The following is an 11277-nucleotide window of genomic DNA, read 5'->3' as shown; positions in this document are numbered from 1 at the left end:
AGAAATAAGTCCAATTTGTGGAAATTACTTTAAACAATCTGAAATTTTTTTTGTTTGTTTCTTTAAAAAAAATTTGAATCTGCAAATTGCTTGCAGAGAAACGTAGGAAAAATAAATAAATTTCATGTCTAGTGATCTAATAAGACAATGCTTTTGATACCACTTGATAGAAAACTTAAAAGAATTCACCCAAGATCACAAATAAATTATTAGACAAAGATTTAAATACATAAGAATTAAAAGAGAACACTAACCTTGTTAGATTGCTATAACTTGATTGAAGAAAGCAATAACTTGATTAATGAACTTGATTTTTCAAACCTTAAATATTACCTTTTTAATGTTCATTTTTCGAGATGGAGAGAAAGAAAAAAATATGTCTTTTGGTTCTGCCAGTTGCTTTTTCAAGAAAGGTACCTTTTCAGATTTAAATAGTACATTTTCAATAAGTTTCCATCAGACTTAAGAGAAGAACCATGAATTTCAAGTTATCTAAATTAAACTCATATTTATAGATATTTGTTTTTAAGGCCCAAAACATTAATACTTTATTAAATCATACAATAGACTACTTTAATGATAACATATACATATCTACATATAATCATCATATCATATATCATATTATATTATAAGTGGACAAGTGCTTAGTCTAAAGTTGGATTACGAAAATGTCCTTCAGCTTTTTAATTATCATTACCATATTATTATTATTATTATTATTAATTAATTAATTAATTAATTATTATTCTATAAGAAATCACCATTAAAGTTGAATGACTTTCAACTCTTCAAGAAATCACCATTAAAGTTGAATGACTTTTTAACTCTTCAAGAAATCACTATACCTATTAAGTCTCTTACACGTTGTCTTCTAATGACATTACTGTACATTTGAATTTGGTTTAGAGAGCATAAAGCTTTTATCATATCTTCTTTCAAGCATTGCTTTGCCTTTAGTTTTTTCATTTTTTTCTATCATTCAAATTACATTCTTAAATTGATGTTTAAGTGTTTGATCTCTCACATGAAAATATACTGCTAATTTTTTTTATGAACTTATTATGTAATTTTTTTAATCAGAGGTGATGCTTTTGCAGACCATTGAATAGAACTTTTAGTAGAAATTGCGCCAATACAAATGAGGTATGCGGCATGTCTCTCCAGCAATTTTGTAATTTTTTTGCAGGAGTAATTTTTAATAAATTTGACTACCATTTGATTACTGTATTTTTAATTAGGTTTTAATAACTTAATGCATGTGTATTTTACAAAGTAGAGCCTCCTTGATAGCTTTAGTTTGACAATGACTTATTGAAATTATATTTTGCTTTAGTCTCCTACCTTTAGAGGTAAAAAAGATAACTAATATTTCTCCCTCAACAACATCGAGCAAAAGAAATCGAGAAAATCTCTGAAAAAGACATATTCTAACAAATGAGGTAATTTAATTTAATAAGAAGGAGTACTTAAAAGTCAAATAAATGAACAACATAAATTTTATTTTTCTAAATATGAAAAAGGAATAACAATCCTAAAGACAAAAACATATAATAGAAATTGAATTCAAATATAACATATAAGCAGTAAACGAGATTATTAGTTAGTGGCTATTAATTTTCACTCCTGACATGTTACCAATTCTCAAAAAGAAATCACTCCTAACTCCACTAATATTTTCATTTTATAACTCAAAACTATTATAGATAAAAAAATTTATTATCATAATAATAAAGAATAAACGTGCAATGCACGTTACCAGAAACTAGTAGATATATATGGTTTCTCACCCATCGAAGCCTGCATTGGAGCTAATTTTGACCCATTTGGGCCAAATACACTTTGTATGGACTGATCCGATTGGACCAGCCCTTTTAGTTTTTCTTTGCTTTGATCGAATTGTTGCTTTGATTATTAATAAAAATCTAGCATTTGTGACTACTATTTTAAAAAAAAATGAGTCTCACATGAAAGTTAATATAAAAAATATTTTTGTCATGTTAAACTATTTAAATTGAAGATGTATACAATTTAAACTCTGCATCGCATCAATAATTTCTTTTATATGTTTATCATTTTCAGATGGGTATTTCATGGAGAAATGATAAATATCATTTTATTAGGGATGAACATTTTGTCCTCAATTTTGTTTTTGTGATTTAAATTAAGATTGGTGAAAAGATTATACAAATTATATTATAAAAATATTCATGTTTATTTCTCCTAATGAATTAATTCAGAAAAAAAATCTTTGAATGTATTTAATTGATTCCTAAACTAAATATGTATCTTTTCTTTGAGCTAGAGAAATCAAAATTCCACAAAAATCAACATTAGCTTATATATTAAGCTAAATTTTAATAAATTAAAAGAGATTTATAAGCTTTTTAAATCATATAAATGTCAACACCAAGTCATGATTATATTAAGACAAAACAAAGACGAAGTAAATGAACAATCGCAATTTCAAAATCCGAATTAATGAAACTCAATGGAAGTTATGCAAATAAAAAATTACTTTTTCAAGCCCTAGCATTAATACATTGTAGAGTTTTATTCTTTTTCACCTCATACCTAAACCAAAACCCAATATGCATAAATCGTAACCATCAACTCAAAAGTAATTCAGGCTTCAATAATCAAGAAATGTTGATGGTATAGCTAACTGGCAATTCTAAACAGCAAACTCAAACAATTAGAGAGTGGAAGAACATGAGAGAGTGTATGTATGTAGAATAGAATAGTAAAGAAGAAAAGAAAATAATAGGCCAGGACGAAAGGTTATAAGGTTAAGTTGTAAGTTTTTATGTGGAGAGATGCAGTGGTTGGAGGAATGAAGAACATGAGTATTGCGCCTAATAATTTGTCAAAAACCATTATGAAAGTACCTTTTAACTACACTACATTGCATTTCATAAGTATGCGTATGTATAAGAATGAGTTTGAAGGATTAAAAATTTGTAATGAGCATGAAGAGGTGAAATTTTAATTATTATGAACAGTGGAAAATATATTTTAAATGATACAAGAAAAATAAGATTGATTATTCAAAGTGAATGGACGTTGTCATTTTACTAGGGATGGTTATTTTTTACAGGATTGTGTTCTTGTTATTTATTAAGGTTGGTGAAAAGGTTATGCTAACTATAAGAGCATTCATGTCTACTTCGCTAAATGAAATTAATTCAACAGATATTTTTTGAATGTATTTATATCTTTACTTTTCTCGAAATAAGTAGTATCAAAACTTATAATTAAGTAAATAAAAGTGTCTTCTCTAAAAGTTAATATTTTTAGATGAGATATACAATCACATATTTCAATATTAGAGCAGATAAAAATACTATGCTTGAGTACTCACACCCTAAATTATAATTTCATGTATTTGGAACAAGAAAAAGAACCAAACATATGAGAGTCCAAGAAATTATAGGAATTTTTAAAACTTTTGAATGTATATATATATATATATATATATATAAAAAAGTTTAGTGAAACATCAATATGACTCATCACTTGAAATTTTTTGATTCCTTAGGTTACATAGAAAAAATGAATAGTACCGACATTTCCTTGTTTGATTATTTTAAATTGTTGAACCCTTAAAGGCAATAAAATAAATTACACTCTTTGTAGAAAAATTATAATATAGATAATTAATATATATGTGTTATATGTTGAATTTTTTATTTTATTTTTTTCATGTGCTTACTTCTTTATATTCTAATTTTAAATCACGTTATTATGTTTCTAATTATCTTTTAAAAAAATATAATAATCTGTAATCGAATATGTACATATGTCATGCTTTTTTTATCTTTAATTTGATAACACACAATATATCTGATAATAAGACATACTAATTATTATTGTGTTTTTTGTGTTTCTTAGTCTAAATAACTATACATTCGAGCATTTCTTGCGTCATTTTTTTTACTGAATGATAAAGATGATTCTCGGAACAACAAAAAATGTCATGCTTTTGTATCTCTAATTTGTTAGCACACGATATATTTGATAATAAAACATACTACTATTATATATTTTTTTCGTTTCTTAGACTAAAGTACTCATGCATATCTTGTGTTTTTTACTGAGTAATAATGATAATTCACGAAACAACAAATATGTTATGCATTGTATCTCTAATTTGTTAGCACACGTTATATCTGATGATAAAACATATTACTTTCTATCATTATGTTTTTTTCTTAGATTAAAGTACACATGCATTTCTTGCGGTTTTTTTCACTAAATAATAATAATGATTCTTGGAAAAATAAAAATATCATGCTTTTGTATCTCTAAATCATCAGCACACATTATATTTGATAATAAAACATACTACTTGCTATCATTATATTTTTTTTGTTATTTACTCAAAAGTATTCATGTATTTTCTGTTTTATTTTTTGCTAAATAATAAAATTTATTTTTAGAATAACAAAAAATTCATGTACTTCTTGGAGCTTCCAGAAAGTTTGAGTAAAATATCTTTTGATATTTTTTTATTAAATAAATATTTATATAATATCAAAGCATAACAATGAAGGTGAATATTTAAAGAATATAATGAATTTTCTAGATTTGTTTTGTAACTAGAACCATCTATTTACTAGTATAAATTTGTGTCACCCTAATCAGTTGTAACCAAGCCAATTCAAAAAACAAAGTTCTCCTACCTAAAATCCTCATTCCCCTTCATGAATACTTCTCTTCTCACCACTCAAAACATAAAAAAATTGAAGAATGAAAAGCCACATGTTCTTATAGCACTATTCCCAGGCCAATGCCAAATTAATCCATGTCTTCAATTTTTCAAACAATTAATCAATCTAGGCATTGAAGTCACTTTAACCATGAGCCTATCAGCTTTCAGTAAAATAAAAAAACTTTCAAACATTGAAGGATTAAGCTATGCTCCTTTCTTTGATGGCTATGATGGCAAATTCCAGCTAAGTTCAATTGATGACTTTCATTTGTTCTATTCTTCTGTAAAGTCTCGCGGGTCAAAATTCATTTTCAATATGATCCAATCAAATGCAAAAAATGGTACCCCTTTTTCACATGTCATCTATACAATTATCATGGAATGGGTTGGTTTAGTGGCCAAAAAAATTAATGTACCATCTACATTATTTTTGATCCAACCTGCCACGATTTTTGATGTTTACTATTACAGATTCATAAACTATTCTGATTATTTCAAAAACTATAATGATAAGGATAAAATAATAGAGTAACCAAGATTGCCACCACTTAGTCCAATTGATTTTTTGTCTTTTGTGTTTGATGACGTGGAAAGTACCAACTGGGCAGTTAAGTCTATTAAAAGGCAAATTGAAATGTTGAATAGTGAAGAAAATCCAAGAGTTCTTGTGAACACTTTTGATGCTTTGGAGTTTGATGCTTTGTTAATTTTAAAGCATGTGACTATGGTGGGAATTGGACCTTCAATTCCTTCAATATTTTTTGATGATGATACTTTTCGAGCTGATATGATTGAGATTAGTTCGAAGAATTATATGGATTGGTTGAACTCAAACAATAAGGGATCGGTTATCTACATCGCATTTGATAGTTACTCCGAAATATCAAGTCAATTGATGGAGGAGATTGGTCACGGATTGCTGAAATGTGGGAGGCCATTTTTGTGGGCGATTAGGGAAGGACAAGACAGAGAAGATGGAGGACAAGTTGAGTTGCAAAGACGAACTTGAAAAGAAGGGGAAGATAGTGAATTGGTGCTCGCAAGTGGAAGTTCTTAAACACCCTTCTGTTGGTTGTTTTCTGACTCACTGTGGATGGAATTCAATTTTGGAGAGCATAGCATCTGAGGTACCTATCGTGGCATGTCCACTCTGGAACGATCAAGTTTGTAATGCAAAACTCATTCAAGATATCTGGAAGAATGGTGTTAGAGTTAATGCCATTGAAGGTGGTGTCGTGGAAAGAGATGAGTTCAATAGATGTATCACGATCGCGATGGGAAGCGGCGAAGAAGGGGAGGAATTGAGAAGAAATTGAGTGATTTAGCTAAGGAAGCTATGAAGCAAAATGGTAAATCAAGTGTGAATCTCAAGGCTTTTGCTAATGAGTTTTTACTTGGTCATAATGAGTACTAAATCACTCGTGGATATATGATTTTAATAAAATAGCTAGTAATCAATTAGTTTTTAAAGTGCCTGTTCTCCGTTTCAGGAAAAATAGTGAATTTGTTTGGAATTATTCATAATGAAATAATTTTCTTAGTTTCTGAAATAATTATTTTAATTTCTTCCTCACTTAAAACTTTAATATTTTTCTTTCATTAATTTCTTATCTTTTCACTTTTAATTATTTTTAGAAAATTATTTTTGTTTTTAAAAAAAATATAAATAAAAAGTGTGTCCTTAAATTTTAACGGGTTTTTTTAATGTTTTATTTGATTTTATTTACTCGTTTTAATATCAATTCGAAATTAACTTATTTTATATATAAGACTTTTGTAATTAAATTTCAAATCAAATCAAAAGGAAAGACAAGGAAAATAAAAACGAGTAAATAAAATCAATCGAAAAATAAAAGAGAAAAACAATGAATGAAGGTAATTTTTTTTTAAAAAAGTATAAAATACAAAGCATACGTGTATTAACTCAATTTAAATACAAGATAAAGAAAATAAAAAGATATCAAAGAATTATTTTTTTAAAAAATAAATAAAAATCTTTAAAAAATATTTAATTATTTTTTTTTAAAAAAATAAATTATTTACACACGTGACAGGCACATGTGTACAAACACAACAAACTTATTTGGTTGAAGGTGTCACATCAGCACAAAAGGTGCAGGAATATGAAAAATTGAGTTCGAGAGATAATAGGACCCTAATTAAATTAAGGCATGTCACTGAGATTTTGGTCATAGTTCATGAGGGGTACTTATGCATTATCCCTTATTTTCTTAAAAAACAAAATTTATAATCGAATATATACTTATGTCATGCTTTTGTAATTCTAATTTGTTAGCACACTTTATCTCTAATAATAGAACATACTATTTGCTATCATTATGTTTTTTTGTTACTTATTACTCTAAAGTACTCGCACATTTCATGTGTTATTTTTTGCTAAATAATAAATTTGATTCTTAGTATAACAAAGAATTCCAAATACTTTTTATAACTTCAAGAAAATTTGAGTAAAATGTCTTTTGATATATTTTTATTTAATAAAATTTATATAATCTCAAAACATAAATATTTAAGGTAGATGTTTAGAGAATATGATAAATTCTTTAGATTATTTATAGTATGAGTGACCTTAATTAGTCGTAATCAAGCCAGTTCAAAAATACTTTCTTCCTTTACAAAGTTCTGCTTTCCAAAATCCTCATTCTCTTTCATGGATACCTCTCTTTTCACCACCCAAAACATGAAAAATTTGCAAAAATGAAGAATCTCATGTTCTTATAGCACTATTCTCAGGCAAAGGACAAATTTGCCTATGTTTTCCATTTTTCAAACTATCAATCAGTTTAGGTATTGAAGTCACTTTAACCACAAGTCTATTAAGTTTCAGTAGAATAAAAAAACTCTCAAATGTTGAAAGATTAAGCTTTCTTCCTTTCTCTGATGGCTAAGATGAAAATTCTAATTAAGTTCAATTGATGAGCTCCATTTGTTCAATTCTTTTATAATGTCACGTGAATCAGAATTTATACTCAAGTTAATCCAATCAAATATAAATAAAGGTACCCCATTTCACATGTCATCACTATTATTATGGATTAGATTGGTTTAGTGGCACAAAAAAATCAATATCCCATCTACATTATTTTGGATCCAACCAACCACAGTTTTTAATGTTTACTATTATAGATTCACAGATTATGTTGAATATTTCAAAAACTGTGATGTTAAGGATAAAATAATAAAATTACCAGGATTGTCATCACTTAGTCCAGTTGATTTTACTTCTTTTGTGTTTGATGACATTGAGATTACCAATTGGCCAGTTAAGTCTATTAAAAGATAAATTGAAATGTTGAATATTGAAGAGCATCCAAAAGTTCTTGTGAACATTTTGATGCTTAATTTGAGAATTTTAAAGCATGGGACTATGGTAAAAATTGGGCCTATGATTCCTTTAATTATTTTTTATAAAAATAGTTTTCAATCTGATATGATTGAGATTAGTTCGAAGAATTTTATGGATTGGTTGAACTTAAAGGATAAGGACTAGTATTATTATTAGTGGGAAGCTCCAAACGTCAAAGTTGGATTACCATTTTTCCCTTATCTTACTCCTAAAATAAATTGAATATTAATATATATTTAATTAATTAAATGTTAAGTAATAGTTATATTTAAATTCATGCATCAAACAAGTAATTATAAGAATTCTTACTTATTTATTTATAAGTATTCTTTAAAATTTCATGCATATTCATCTTCTTTTTGTTGAGAAATATGTAAATTATCATAGTTACAAGATGAATATTCTCCAATATGAAGTTGTAAGTGAATTTTTATTTTTCATATCGCCATCTTTTTGAGTTTTTAAATATAACTTCGTAATTGATTTCTGTATTTTTGTAGTCTTCCTTTCTTCTATTTTTAGGATATAAATATAATAAATCTAATCCCAATTTATATTTATAATTAATTATTTTGAGGGTAAGCATGTTAAATCCCATAGAATATTTTCACAACTAGACCCGTAAAAGAGAAAGTCTTTGATAAACATTAATAGTTATGTCTTCTTTGTTGTTTGATAACCATTTATCTTTTTGAAAACAACATGTTTGTACTTTTTTCTTTTTCTATGTAATCTCAAATGTTTAGAAAATTTATGTAGTTAACTATTACATAGAGGCACAAAAACTAGTGCAAAAGTATAAATAAAATAAAAAATAATGTAAAGTAAAAAGATGAATAAATGTAATATTGAATTTTACTGTATTAGAATTCATATTTAATTTTTTATATACAGATACTTTAATATATAGTTCAAAAAATATTGTGTATCTGTATTTTAACATATTCATGCTTTCTTTTATGTTTTTTTAATGATTTTAGTTTTTTTATGCATATGAAACATTTTGTTTATAGCAGGTTGACTTCTAACAAAATGTAATTCAATCAATATGACAATATTTTTGTCTATATATTTTACCGAAAAGGCCCTAAAATACTCCAAAACTATTGGAAATGGTACACAATTACCCTTCATCCATCTATTGGCCCCAAAATACCCCTAACATCTACCTTTAGGTCCTATTTTGCCCTTTTTTTTTAACAAACCCCAATTTAAAACCAATTAATAAATTAATTAATGACATGACATTCATATATTGGTCATCCTATAATTAATCTAAACTAATTTAAAAATGCACCGATTCCCAAATCAAATCAACCCGCGCCCCAAATTTATTTAACCCATCTGTCCTTTCCCATTTGAGTTCTCACAAAAATTATAGCATCTTCAACTTTCTGCATTATATCAATGTAGCTATGTGATTTTTGCAGCTTCGAAACATTATCTAGATCATCACTATCATCGTAATTAAAAGCCAAAAAAAAAATCATCGCAATAACGATTTTCCGTGAACATCACGTGTATTTTCGGATAATTCGTCTAATTCCTCCAAATCTTCCAAGAATGCATCAATCAGAGTTGCCATTATGCGATTTATATTACTTTTGCTGTAAATTAAATAGTATTGATTAACAATCTGCTCCGATAATCACTCAAAATCTGCAAGCAACTTAACCACTAAATGCTATAGATTACTAATGGCTAATAATCTGAGATTTTGGTACGCATTGTGCCTCCACTCTTCCCCATATTATGGAAATTCACTAAAGGAAAAGGACTAACACCATTGAAAAGTTAATCTACAATAAAAATTCAGTATAAACCTTGACATAAAATATACCAAATAATTCAGAAAAGTTGAGTAGTGTTTGCCGGTTTCTTCCTCCAGATTTGGGTTATGGAATTGAAATGGCCAAATGAAAGTGAAGTGTTTGATGATATGTTCGCCGGATGCTTCTACCAGAGTTGTAAAATTCTCATTTTTCTGTCACACACAGGTGGCCGGTGCAAGACGAGCCATGATCGTGAAGTGTGGAGACTTTTTAAATGGAATTTGATTTGGGGGCGGGTCGATTTTATTTGGGAATGGGTGAATTTTTAAATTAGTTTAGATTAATTATAGGATGACCAATATATGAATGCCACATCATTAATTAATTTATTAATTGGGCTTAAATTGGGGTTCGTTAAAAAGAAGGACAATATAGGACCTAAAGGTAGATGTTAAGGGTATTTTTGGGCCAATAGATGGACGTAGGGTAATTTTGTACCATTTCCAATAGTTTAGGGGTATTTTAAGCCCTTTTTCGTATATTTTAATGTGATGTCTTTTATTATGGATGTCATGTCTTATTTACTTTTCTTTCTTTTCTGTTTGACCTTCTAATTTTTTCTATAAATTTTTTGTCACACGACCTAGACATTTTGTAGTAGTTTTCTTTATACGTATCTTTTTTATAGCCAATTTCTTTTTTGATTATTAAAACTTACGTGTAGTAATTAAAATATATTAATTCATTAGATATAATATGTAATGACCCTCATGGTCATTTCTGTGTCTTGCCTTCTGTGTGTCGTTTAGAGCGTTCCTATAGCGACCCCAAGTCATTTATGACTTGCTGGGACTGACAGTTCGGTCACTTGGTTGTTCGTTTGGTCTTGGTGCGAGTTTTTTGTGTTTTGGAGATTATGAACCTTGAACGATCATTTTCGATCAAAAGTTCAAGAAGATGACATCGGAATCCAATTCTGACGATTCCATCAGCTCCGGAATGGTATTTTAGGCTAGTAATATGGTCGACATGACTCCCGAGGTTTTCAGTGTGAGTCGGTGCGATTAGGCGTTTTAGCCTTTGAAATTTGGCTTAAGTTTGACTTTGGTCAACATTCTGAGTAAACGCGCTCGGATGAGAATTCCGTCAGCGTGGTTAGCTTCGGAATGTCGAGTTTGGTCTAGATTGACCCTTCTTTTGTGTCTGGAGGTTTTCAATATCTATCCGAGCCCTTTTGTGGGTTTTGACTTAAAATGGCTTTTGGAAGTAGGACCCACTTTTTATTGAGATGACCTCTGATGGAAATTTTGACTGCACCATTGAGTCTGAAATGTCGAATTTGGTATGGTTGCATATATCGTTTGAGTGCACCGGGTTCCGAACGAGTTCGGAGCACCCCGTCGGAGTTTTTAGTTTTTGAAAAAGTT

General features: G+C 28.3%; 1 pseudogene; it reads left to right on the top strand.

Annotated features, from left to right (window-relative positions):
- The first annotated feature begins 4703 nt into the window (after window positions 1-4703).
- On the top strand, window positions 4704-6125 carry LOC102606106 (crocetin glucosyltransferase, chloroplastic-like; annotated as a pseudogene).
- Window positions 6126-11277: the final 5152 nt, after the last annotated feature.

Source organism: Solanum tuberosum, unplaced genomic scaffold, assembly GCF_000226075.1.
Source record: "Solanum tuberosum cultivar DM 1-3 516 R44 unplaced genomic scaffold, SolTub_3.0 scf00146, whole genome shotgun sequence".
Lineage (NCBI taxonomy): Eukaryota > Viridiplantae > Streptophyta > Magnoliopsida > Solanales > Solanaceae > Solanum > Solanum tuberosum.
This window is presented reverse-complemented; position numbering and strand designations above follow the sequence as displayed.